Below are 14232 nucleotides of genomic sequence, written 5' to 3' on the forward strand. Positions count from 1 at the left end.
TAAGCACAAATCCTATAAAAAGCAGAAATACTATATTAAGCACAAATCCTATTAAAAGCAGAAATAGTATGATTTAGCACAATAGTAATAAGTTAAACAGAAAAATCGGAAAAGCAAAATGGACAGCTGAAAAAATGCTGAACATGCTGAGGGTCCCTCAAATATACTTGTTAAATGAAAAAAATCAGCAAAAAAATGTATAACAGCCACACAATCAGAAATATGTACACATAAGGAAACACACATGCACAGAGAGACACACACACAAGATCCAATTCAGTCAACCAGTCTAAATATATTGAATTTGAATCTTAGAATGAGGTCATCCCATTGAAAGCCTTTCTCTCTCTCTCTCTCTCTGTCACACACACACACACACACACACACACACACACACACACACACACACACACACACACACACACACACACACACACACAGGGAGAGAGAAGTAAGTTTCTAGGTCAGCCTGGGAGCTGCTGAATTTGAATCCACCAATCAGAGAGCCTGTGTACTTTTTCCCGCCAAAACAGGTGCTTCTGTTTACACACGCAGCACAGAGACACACAGGATTTTTGCAGTCTATTTCTCATAGTGAGGACTCCCCTCAAACAAATGACCATAATTTCCTAACCGTAGGGGCTAGAACGGTCATTCTTACACCGTTTTGTTCAGAAGAGATGGGGGAATCTTCAAGTGTTGACAATTTATCATTAAAATATGAATTTTTAGAGATATATGACATGGATGACTTGTTGACTTAGAAGCCACGAATTCCCCAATATGCAAATTTGAATGCCTGGAGCCCACATACATGATTGGCTGGCTGGGAAGCTGTGCAGGCCCTGATTTGTGGATTTGAATTCCTCAGCCCTCAGATATGATTGGCTGGCTTAGAAGCCACGAAGGCCCCAATATGCAAATTTGAATGCCTCAGGACACATATATGATTGGCTGGGAAACCGTGCAGGCCCTGATTTGAAAATTTGAATGTCTAAGTCCTCACAGAGGATTGGCTGCCTGGGGACCTGGCAGAAATATATAGAAATACTATGATTAAGCATAAATACTACATTTAGTAGAAATACTATGTTTTAGCACAAATACTATAAAAAGCAGAAACACTATAATTTAGCAGAAATACTATATTAAGCACAAATCCTATAAAAAGCAGAAATACTATATTAGGCACAAATCCTATAAAAAGCAGAAATAGTATGATTAAGCATAAATACTACATTTAGTAGAAATATTATGTTTTAGCACAAATCCTATAAAAAGCAGAAATACTGTACTGTGATTTAGTAGAAAAACTATAATTAATCAGAAATACTATATTTTGCACAAATCTTATAAAATAGCAGAAATACTATGATTTAGCAGAATAGTAATAACTTACAAAATTACAAATATGGAGGCATATTGAAACAAATGCACAGAGGGACACACAAACAAAGGCTCTAATTCAGTCAACCAGTCTAACTATATTCAATTTAAATCCTACAATGACATGCTGCCAAATAAGGGCAGGGTCCTCTCTCTCCCACTAAACACACACACACACACACACACACACACACACACACACACACACACACACACACACACACACACACACACACACACAGAGGGAGAGAGCTGCAGAATTTAAATCCACCAATCAGAGTGGCTGTTTACGTTTTCCCGCCAAAACAGGTGCATCTTTTTACACACGCAGCACAGAGAGGCACAGGATTATTGCAGCCTATTTCTCATAGTGACGACTCCCCTCAAACAAATGACCATAATTTCCTAACCGTAGGGGCTAGAGCGGTCATTCTTACACCGTTTTGTTCAGAAGAGATGGGGGAATCTTCCAGTGTTAACAATTTATCATTAAAATATGAATTATTAAAGATATTTGACTTGTAATGCACCATAACTGAGTAGAGCGAAGCAAAAACTGCCTTGACTTGCCCTCAAACAACGCTTTGTAACTCTAAATCTATTTGGAGTATCGATATCATTCTTTCACCGTAAGAGACAGCAGGCTTTGGTGAACAATCATGGAAATTTTCAGGTCTCTGTGGAAATCCAACAAAAAGTTATGACGAGAGAAAAAAGTGGTTCATTTCCACAGTTTGAAATCTGAAGAAATCTGAGCGAGGGACAAATTTCCTACCCTCAAACAAACGTAATTCATGGCCAAATGGTAATAGGTGAGAAAACAATTCTTGAATTGTGAGCGTCAGGAGTGTCTGAAGATATACCAGGACAAGCCTCATGTCTTAACTTTGCTTCGTTAAGGAGATATGACGATTCGAATATGCCTCTCATTACAGAAATCCAGCGGTGATTTCTAACAAACTCTCCATTGACTTTGTATGGAGAGGTTTGAGACCTTGTGTTGGTCTGAGGAGATTTGCCAAAATTCTATAAATCCCACAACAATGATAGTGACATTTTCTGAAAGCCAGCAAAAATACCTACGTTTTGATGTATAATTTGTGGAAGTTGAGTGAAAATAGAGAAAGTAGCAAGAAGTTGTTTGGACATGAAGAGAAGACTGCAAAAGCTTCAGTGACACACTGGAAGCCAAGAGCATAGCAACCATAACAACGCATGTATTTTGTGAAAAATCACAATTGTGCAACTCAAAACTTTAAGAGGCATAAAAGTAAAACGGTAAAAGATTTGAAATAGCTGAATCATACCTGAATAGCCCAATAATTTGTGAACATTTTAAAATTTGAATGGTTGTTCTAGGCGAAAGTATGAGGAAGTAGTTAGGTTTCAAAAACAAGCAAAATTTAGCAGAATTTTGGAAGTTTTCCATTCATTTCAATGGGACAAATTAAAGGAAAAAAGTGGAATATTTTAAAAAGTATAATAGCAAAAAATAGCAAAAATCATAGCGATCATTAGCAGAAATAGCAGAATAGTTTAAAATTTGAACGGTGAAAATAGCATAAAAATTGTGGAAGTAGTTAAGTGCCAAAAAGTGTACGGAAGCAACTGGAATAATAACTAGAAAAATTTGCATTTCCTGCGAAAATGCAGTGTGGATGCTTAAAGCTGAAGCTGTATGCAAAAAGTAGCTGAAAAAGCTGAAAAGTTGCAGAAATTGTAAAAACTTTGCAGAAGCAAAAGAAGTTTGCTAAAATGGAATAACTTAGCAGAACTGCAATATCTTAGAAGAAACATAATACTTGGCAGAAATACAATAGCATAGCAGAATTTAGCAGAAATATTGTAACTTACCAGAAACATGATAACTTCTCAAAAATACAAGAATTTAGGAGAAATAGTATAAGATAACAGAAAGAATATATTTAGCCAAAAATACTTAAACATTACAGAAACACTATGATTTAGAAAAATAGTACAACAGAGCAGAAATATTGTGATTTACCAGAGACACTGTGATGAACTATGAATATTGTAATTTTAAATTAAGACTATGTTTTAGCACAAATATTATAATTTGGCAGAAATACTATAATTTAGCACAAATACTATAAAAAGCAGAAATACTATAATTTAGCAGAAATACTATATTAAGCACAAACCCTATAAAAAGCAGAAATACTGTACTATGATTTGGTAGAAAAAACTATAATTAATCAGAAATACTATATTTGGCAGAAATACGGTATTTGGCACAAATCTTATAAAATAGCAGAAATAGTATGATTTAGCACAATAGTAATAACTTAAACAGAAAAATTGGAAAAGCAAAAATGGACAGCTGAAAAAATGATGAACATGCTGAAGGTCCCTCAACTATACTTGTTAAATGAAAAAAATCAGCAAAAAAATCTATAACAGCCACACAATCACAAATATGTACACATAAGAAAACACACATGCACAGAGAGACACACACACAAGATCCAATTCAGTCAACCAGTCTAAATATATTGAATTTGAATCTTAGAATGAGATCATCCCATTAAAAGCCTTTCTCTCTCTCTCTCTCTCTCTCTCTCTCTCTCTGTCACACACACACACACACACACACACACACACACACACACACACACACACAGGGAGAGAAAAGTGAGTTTCTAGGTCAGCCTGGGAGCTGCTGAATTTGAATCCACCAATCAGAGAGCCTGTGCACTCTTTCCCTCCAAAACAGGTGCATCCTTTTTACACACGCAGCAGCACAGAGAGACACAGGATCATTGCAGTCTATTTCTCATAATGACGACTCCCCTCAAACAAATGACCATAATTTCCTAACCGTAGGAGCTAGAACGGTCATTCTTACACCGTTTTGTTCAGAAGAGATGGGGGAATCTTCAAGTGTTGACAATTTATCATTAAAATATGAATTTTTAGAGATATATGACACGGATGACTTGTTGACTTAGAAGCCACGAATTCCCCAATATGCAAATTTGAATACCTGGAGCCCACATACATGATTGGCTGGCTGGGAAGCTGTGCAGGCCCTGATTTGTGGATTTGAATTCCTCAGCCCTCAGATATGATTGGCTGGCTTAGAAGCCATGAAGTCCCCAATATGCAAATTTGAATGCCTCAGGACACATATATGATTGGCTGCGAAACCGTGCAGGACCTGATTTGAAAATTTGAATGTCTAAGTCCTCACAGAGGATTGGCTGCCTGGGGACCAGGCAGAAATATATAGAAATACTATGATTAAGCATAAATACTACATTTAGTAGAAATACTATGTTTTAGCACAAATCCTATAAAAAGCAGAAATACTATAATTTAGCAGAAATACCATATTAAGCACAAATCATATAAAAAGCAGAAATACTATATGAAGCACAAATTCTATAAAAAGCAGAAATACTATATTAAGCACAAATCCTATTAAAAGCAGAAATACTATATTAAGCACAAATCTTATGAAATAGCAGAAACAGTATGATTTAGCACAATAGTAATAAGTTAAACAGAAAAATTGGAAAAGCAAAATGGACAGCTGAAAAAATGCTGAACATGCTGAGGGTCCCTCAAATATACTTGTTAAATGAAAAAATCAGCAAAAAAATGCACAGGGAGAGAGAAGTAAGTTTCTAGGTCAGCCTGGGAGCTGCTGAATTTGAATCCACCAATCAGAGAGCCTGTGTACTTTTTCCCGCCAAAACATGTGCCTCTTTTTACACACGCAGCACAGAGAGGCACAGGATTATTGCAGCCTATTTCTCATAGTGAGGACTCCCCTCAAACAAATGACCATAATTTCCAAACTGTAGGGGCTAGAGCGGTCATTCTTACACCGTTTTGTTCAGAAGAGATGGGGGAATCTTCCAGTGTTTACAATTTATCATTAAAATATGAATTATTAAAGATATTTGACTTGTAATGCACCATAACTGAGTAGAGCGAAGCAAAAACTGCCTTGACTTGCCCTCAAACAACGCTTTCTAACTCGAAATCTATTTGGAGTATCGATATCATTCTTTCACCGTAAGAGACAGCAGGCTTTGGTGAACAATCATGGAAATTTTCAGGTCTCTGTGGAAATCCAACAAAAAGTTATGACGAGAGAAAAAAGTGGTTCATTTCCACAGTTTGAAATCTGAAGAAATCTGAGCGAAGGACGAATTTCCTACCCTCAAACAAGTCCAACTCATTTCAGAACGGTAATAGGTGAGAAAGAAATTCTTGAATTGTGAGCGTCAGGGGTGTCTGAAGATATTCGGGGACAAGCCTCATGTCTTAACTTTGCTTCGTTAAGGAGATATGACGATTCGAATATGCCTCTCATTACAGAAATCCAGCGGTGATTTTGAACAAGCTCTCCATTCACTTTATATGGAGAGTTTTCTGACCTTGTGTTAGTCTGAGGAGATTTGCAAAAATTCTATAAATCCCACAACAATGATGGTGACATTTTCTGAAAGCCAGCAAAAATACCTACGTTTTGATGTATAATTTGTGGAAGTTGAGTGAAAATTGAGCAAGTAGCAGGAAGTTGTTCGGACATGAAGTGAAAATTGCAAAACCTTCAGTGGCACACTGGAAGCCAAGAGCATAGCAACCATAACAACACATGTATTTTGTGAAAAATCACAATTTTGCAACTCAAAACTTTAAGAGGCATAAAAGTAAAACAGTAAAAGATTTGAAAAAGCTGAATCATACCTGAATAGCCCAATAATTTGTGAACATTTTAAAGTTTGAATGGTTGTTCTAGGTGAAAATATGAGGAAGTAGTTAAGTTTCAAAAACAAGCAAATTTTAGCAGAATTGCTGAAGTTTCCCATTCATTTCAATGGGACAAATTAAAGGAAAAAAGCTTAATATTTTAAAAAGTATAATAGTTAAAAATAGCAAAAGTCATAGCGCACATTAGCAGAAGAAGCAGAATAGTTTAAAATTTGAACGGTGAAAATCGGCTGAAAATTGTGGAAGTAGTTAAGTGCCAAAAAGTGTACGGAAGCAACTAGAATAAAGTATAAAGAATAAAGAGAAACAGGAACTCAATAGTGTGGATGCTTAAAGCATCCACACAACTAGAAAAATTTGCATTTCCTGCGAAAATGCAGTGTGGATGCTTAAAGCTGAAGCTGCATGCAAAAAGTAGCTGAAAAAGCTGAAAAGTTGCAGAAATTGTAAAAACTTTGCAGAAGCAAAGGAACTTTGCTAAAATGTAATAATTTAGCAGAACTGCAATATCTTAGAGTAAACATAATACTTGGCAGAAATACAATAGCATAGCAGAACTTAGCAGAAATATTGTAACTTACCAGAAACATAACTTCTCAAAAATACAAGAATTTAGGAGAAATAGTATAAGATAACAGAAAGAATATATTTAGCCAAAAATACTTAAACATTACAGAAACACTATGATTTAGAAAAATAGTACAACATAGCAGAAATATTGTGATTTACCAGAGACACTGTGATGAACTATGAATATTGTAATTTTAAATTGAGGCTATGTTTTAGCACAAATATTATAATTTGGCAGAAATACAATTATATAGCAGAAATGCTATATTTAGAAAGAAAAATATAATATAGTAGAAATAAAATGATTTAGCAGAAATACTACAATATAGCATAATAACAATGATTTAGAACAAATACTATGATTGAGCAGAATAGCAATAACTGAAGTAGAAATATTGGAAAAGTAAAATGACAAGATGAAAAAAAAAACAGAACATGGTTAAGTTCCCTCAAAACTAATTGTTGTTCAAGTGAAAAAAAAAAAGAAATAAAAATAAATTAAAAAACAAGAAGGAACAGCCAACAATTACACATAAAATCAAATATGTATACACAAATGCACAGAGGGACACACACAGAGGGTCTATGCCAGTCAACCAATCTGAATATATTATATGTTTTTCCAACAATGAGATGCTGCCCTAAAGTGGGTCTCTCTCTCTCTCTCTCTCTCTCTCTCTCTGTTACACACACACACACACACACACACACACACACACACACACACACACACACAGGGAGAGAGAAGTAAGTTTCTAGGTCAGCCTGGGAGCTGCTGAATTTTAATCCACCAATCAGAGAGGCTGTGTACTTTTTCCCGCCAAAACTGGTGCCTGCAGCACACAGAGAGACACAGGATTATTGCAGTCTATGGGCCCGTTCTTCGTACCTCGCTAAGTAAGTTAGCTGGATTAGATTGTTGACGATTTCGCGTGATCTTGGATCGTTCGGTTCCCCGAAGCTCATCCGGGACTTGCTGCCATAGCAACAGAGCCGTAAGCGTAAACCTGCTGGGGAGCAGGTTTACGTTATGTAAACAGGATTAGATCGCGGCCACGCAGGTATGTCCGCGTCATTCATACGAAAGCAACAGCGATATTCCACCACTGTTTCACCATAAATAAATAACATCAATGTAACTAAAGATAATGCAGCACTTGATCCTTTTATTGATTTAACACAGATACATACAGGTCATTCCCTAAAAAAGGGAAATGTACTATTAACATTCTATTACATGTATGTGATTATTACAGATGTAATTCATATTTCAGAGTAGCAATTGTAAATTACTTCGTGTAATCAAGATGAGAGACCACGGCTATAAAAGCGAAGGTGGATTTGGGAAGCCTGTCGCAGTCATATCCTGTCCGTTTACGCGAGCCACCCATTGCGGAAGGTGCAAGATTGATAAGGAGAGTCCTCAGAATTCAGCGTATATTGCGGGACAGACAGGATCCTTTAGCTCAGCGCGACAGTGTGCTCATAGAGAGATATCGATTTTCCCGTGAGGGTATTATTCACTTAACCAACTTGTTGACGAGGGGGTGCAGGACCACCACCTGTCTTTGTTTTTGCTCTGCCCTTTTCTTGGTTGCTGTTATGAACAAACAAACAGAGTATTCCAGGGTCTCTTTCCAAGAGACGAAAAGCAATATAAGTGATAAATATTACCATTCTGTAGAATATTCTTATATTTCACTTTTACTTGTTCCCATGTTCTAGTGGGTCCTGTTGTGGCTCTAATGTGAAAGGGGATATAATATAACATATTATAATATAATATAATGTAATATAATATTGGATAATATGGTGTGATATGATAAATCTACCCTACCGCCTACTGGTGTTGGCCAGAGGGGCCGATGGCGCAATATGGCAGCCTGGCTTCTGTCAGTCTGCCCCAGGGCAGCTGTGGCTACAACCGTAGCTGCCTCCACCAGTGTGTGAATGTGAGAGTGAATGAATAGTGGCATTGTAAAGCGCTTTGGGTGCCTTGAAAAGCGCTATATAAATCCACTCCATTATTATTGTTATTATTGGATTAATTACGAGTTTGATTTGTCAGCAACTTTCTGCCAGCCCTCTCTCCTTGCTTTTGCAGCCTTTGCAGTGTTCCCTTGCGTTTTAATTAAACTCTGAAACTCCTGAAATCCCTCACTCAAGAGTTCTTGCTCTGCTGCCGAAAAATACCGAGCGCGCTCCTTCGACATTTTCGCCCACCAATCAAAGGGTTGCCGATCAATGTTTCTACTATCGATGCGTAGCCCCTGTTGGGCCACCCAGTGATCTCACATTACTTCATCCAGCTATACTAATCGTCAACAACAGGTGTGTTCGGGGAACCGGAATAGCGAGCTCAGAGTTAGCGCGATGATTTGGTCTTGGATGTTTCATTTGATCTTGGATGTAGTAAGCGACGTACGAAGAACGGGCCCTATTTCTCATAGTGACGACTCCCCTCAAACCAATGACCATAATTTCCTAACCGTAGAGGCTAGAACGGTCATTCTTACACCGTTTTGTTAAGAAGTGATTGGGAATCTTCAAGTGTTGACAATTTATCATTAAAATATGAATTTTTAGAGATATATGACATGGATGACTTGTTGACTTAGAAGCCACGAATTCCCCAATATGCAAATTTGAATGCATGAGCCCACATATATGATTGGCTGCCTGGGAAGCTGTGCAGGCCCTGATTTGTGGATTTGAATTCATCAGCCCTCAGATATGATTGACTGGCTTAGAAGCCATGAAGGCCCCAATATGCAAATTTGTATTCCTCAGCCCACATATATGATTGGCTGGGAAACCGTGCAGGCCCTCATTTGAAAATTTGAATGTCTCAGTCCTCACAGAGGATTGGCTGCCTGGGGACCTGGCAGAAATATATAGAAATACTATGATTAAGCATAAATACTACATTTAGCAGAAATACTATATTAAGCACAAATCCTATAAAAAACAGAAATACTATATTAAGCACAAATCCTATAAAAAGCAGAAATACTATATTAAGCACAAATCTTATAAAATAGCAGAAATAGTATGACTTAGCACAATAGTAATAAGTTAAACAGAAAAATTGGAAAAGCAAAATGGACAGCTGAAAAAATGCTGAACATGCTGAGGGTCCCTCAAATATACTTGTTAAATGAAAAAAAAATCAGCAAAAAAATATATAACAGCCACACAATCACAAATATGTACACATAAGGAAACACACATGCACAGAGAGACACACACACAAGATCCAATTCAGTCAACCAGTCTAAATATATTGAATTTGAATCTTATAATGAGATCATCCCATTAAAAGGCTTTCTCTCTCTCTCACTCTCTCTCTCTCTCTGTCACACACACACACACACAAACACACACACACACACACACACACACACACACACACACACACACACACACACACACACACAGACAAACAGGGAGAGAGAAGTAAGTTTCTAGGTCAGCCTGGGAGCTGCTGAATTTGAATCCACCAATCAGAGAGGCTGTGTACTTTTTCCCGCCAAAACTGGTGCCTGCAGCACACAGAGAGACACAGGATTTTTACAGTCTATTTCTCATAGTGAGGACTCCCCTCAAACAAATGACTATAATTTCCTAACCGTAGGGGCTAGAAGGGTCATTCTTACACCGTTTTGTTCAGAAGAGATGGGGGAATCTTCCAGTGTTGACAATTTATCATTAAAATATGAATTATTAAAGATATTTGACTTCTAATGCACCATAACTGAGTAGAGCGAAGCAAAAACTGCCTTGACTTGCCCTCAAACAACGCTTTGTAACTCTAAATCTATTTGGAGTATCGATATCATTCTTTCACCGTAAGAGACAGCAGGCTTTGGTGAACAATCATGGAAATTTTCAGGTCTCTGTGGAAATCCAACAAAAAGTTATGACGAGAGAAAAAAGTGGTTCATTTCCACAGTTTGAAATCTGAAGAAATCTGAGCGAAGGACGAATTTCCTACCCTCAAACAAGTCCAACTCATTTCAGAACGGTAATAGGTGAGAAAGAAATTCTTGAATTGTGAGCGTCAGGAGTGTCTGAAGATATACCGGGACAAGCCTCATGTCTTAAAGTCGCTTCGTTAAGGAGATATGACGATTCGAATATGCCTCTCATTACAGAAATGCAGCGGTGATTTTGAACAAGCTCTCCATTGACTTTATATGGAGAGTTTTGAGACCTTGTCTTGGTCTGAGGAGATTTGCCAAAATTCTATAAATCCCACAACAATGATAGTGACATGTTCTGAAAGCCAGCAAAAATACCTACGTTTTGATGTATAATTTGTGGAAGTTGAGTGAAAATTGAGCAAGTAGCAAGAAGTTGTTCGGACATGAAGAGAAGACTGCAAAAGCTTCAGTGTCACACTGGAAGCCAAGAGCATAGCAACCATAACAACGCATGTATTTTGTGAAAAATCACAATTGTGCAACTGAAAACTTTAAGAGGCATAAAAGTAAAACGGTAAAAGATTTGAAAAAGCTGAATCATACATGAATAGCCCAATAATTTGTGAACATTTTAAAGTTTGAATGGTTTTTCTAGGCGAAAGTATGAGGAAGTAGTTAAGTTTCAAAAACAAGCAAAATTTAGCAGAATTTTGGAAGTTTTCCATTCATTTCAATGGGACAAATTAAAGGAAAAAAGTGGAATATTTTAAAAAGTATAATAGCAAAAAATAGCAAAAATCATAGCGCAAATTAGCAGAAATAGCAGAATAGTTTAAAATTTGAACGGTGAAAATAGCACAAAAATTGTGGAAGTAGTTAAAGGACGAAAAACGAGCAACTTGAAGAATAATAATAATAATAATAACTAGAAAAATTTGCATTTCCTGCGAAAATGCAGTGTGGATGCTTTAAGCTGAAGCTGTCTGCAAAAACTAGCTGAAAAAGCTGAAAAGTTGCTGAAATTGTAAAAACTTTGCAGAAGCAAAAGAAGTTTGCTAAAATGTAATAACTTAGCAGAACTGCAATATCTTAGAGGAAACATAATACTTGGCAGAAATACAATAGCATAGCAGAACTTAGCAGAAATATTGTGATTTACCAGAGACACTGTGATGAACTATGAATATTGTAATTTTAAATTAATACTATGTTTTAGCACAAATACTATAATTTGACAGAAATACTATGTTTCAGCACAAATACTCTGGTTTAGCACAAATATTATAACATAGCATAAATACAATTATATAGCAGAAATGCTATATTTAGAAAGAAAAATATAATATAGTAGAAATAGTATGATTTAGCAGAAATACTGTATTTAGCACAAGTACCAAAAAGTAGCAGAAATACTATGATTTAGCAGAAATACTATGATTGAGCAGAAGTACTAAGATGTAGTAAAAGTACTTTGATTTAACAGAAATACAATTATAGAGGAGTAATACTTTAAAATGGGAGAAATATTGATACACACACACATACACAGAGCCTAAAGGGAAGAGTATTTGTGCCATGGAGTGTTAAGAATGTGAGGTCCATATTAGAAAAGCTGGTAAAATCAACAGTTTGCAGAATTGTAATAAATGATGAATATGAATTACTGGTCTGTGACAGTGTATTAATTTGTAGGGAAAAAAACATGTTGACCAAGGTGGAATCGAACCCACGATCTTTGGCTTGCAGACCCGTGTCATTACCAACTGCGCCACTGGGAAAGAGAGGAGCCGTCTTGAAAAACAGGGTGATGAGGAGTCAGAATTAGATCGCGGTGAGAGGCGAAAAACGCCGTTTTTTGGAGTTACAAAACGTTGTGTAACTCAAAAACTAGGTGGACTAGAGGCATATTTCTTGTGCTGGGTGAATCAGCGGACTCTGGTGTATTTTGACTGCGATTTTCATTGCTCTTTGTACAACCGTCGCTGAGATATGACGAGAGAGGAAACGGAAGACCTCAGACATGATTGGCTGGCTGGGAAGCCGTGCAGGCCCTGATATGTGATATGTGTCTGAGTTCGCACAGAGGATTGGCTGCCTGGCAGAAATATATAGAAATAGTATGATTAAGCATAAATACTACATTTAGCAGAAATACTATATTAAGCACAAATCCTATAAAAAGCAGAAATAGTATATTAAGCACAAATCCTATAAAAAGCAGAAATACTATATTAAGCACAAATCCTATTAAAAGCAGAAATAGTATATTAAGCACAAATCTTATAAAATAGCAGAAATAGTTTGATTTAGCACAATAGCAATAAGTTAAACAGAAAAATTGGAAAAGCAAAATGGACAGCTGAAAACATGCTGAACATGCTGAGAGTCCCTCAAATATACTTGTTAAATGAAAAAAATCAGCAAAAAAAATATATAACAGCCACACAATCAGAAATATGTACACAGAAGGAAACACACATGCACAGAGAGACACACACACAAGATCCAATTCAGTCAACCAGTCTAAATATATTGAATTTGAATCTTAGAATGAGATCATCCCATTAAAAGCCTTTCTCTCTCTCTCACACACACGCACGCACACACACACACACACACACACACACACACACACACACACACACACACACACACACACACACACACACACACACACAGGGAGAGAGAAGTAAGTTTCTAGGTCAGCCTGGGAGCTGCTGAATTTGAATCCACCAATCAGAGTGGCTGTTTACGTTTTCCCGCCAAAACAGGTGCATCTGTTTACACAGGCAGCACAGAGAGGCACAGGATTATTGCAGTCTATTTCTCATAGTGACGACTCCCCTCAAACAAATGACCATAATTTCCTAACCGTAGGGGCTAGAGCGGTCATTCTTACACCGTTTTGTTCAGAAGAGATGGGGGAATCTTCCAGTGTTAACAATTTATCATTAAAATATGAATTATTAAAGATATTTGACTTGTAATGCACCATAACTGAGTAGAGTGAAGCAAAAACTGCCTTGACTTGCCCTCAAACAACGCTTTGTAACTCGAAATCTATTTGGAGCATTGATATCATTCTTTCACCGTAAGAGACAGCAGGCTTTGGTGAACAGTCATGGAAATTTTCAGGTCTCTGTGGAAATCCAACAAAAAGTTATGACGAGAGAAAAAAGTGGTTCATTTCCAGAGTTTGAAATCTGAAGAAATCTGTGCGACGGACGAATTTCCTACCCTCAAACAAGTCCAACTCATTTCAGAACGGTAATAGGTGAGAAAGAAATTCTTGAATTGTGAGCGTCAGGAGTGTCTGAAGATATACCGGGACAAGCCTCATGTCTTAAAGTCGCTTCGTTAAGGAGATATGACGATTCAAATATGCCTCTCATTATAGAAATCCAGCGATGATTTTGAACAAGCTCTCCATTGACTTTCTATGCAGAGTTTTGAGAGTTTGTGTTGGTCTGAGGAGATTTGCCAAAATTCTATAAATCCCACAACAATGATAGTGACATTTCCTGAAAGCCAGCAAAAATACCTACGTTTTGATGTATAATTTGTGGAAGTTGAGTGAAAATTGAGCAAGTAGCAAACAGTTGTTCGGACA

Source organism: Aulonocara sp. 'chitande type north' Nkhata Bay, linkage group LG16 (genome assembly GCF_057382095.1).
Source record: "Aulonocara sp. 'chitande type north' Nkhata Bay isolate Kocher_YH1m ecotype deep benthic linkage group LG16, A_spYH_male_GT1.1, whole genome shotgun sequence".
Lineage (NCBI taxonomy): Eukaryota > Metazoa > Chordata > Actinopteri > Cichliformes > Cichlidae > Aulonocara > Aulonocara sp. 'chitande type north' Nkhata Bay.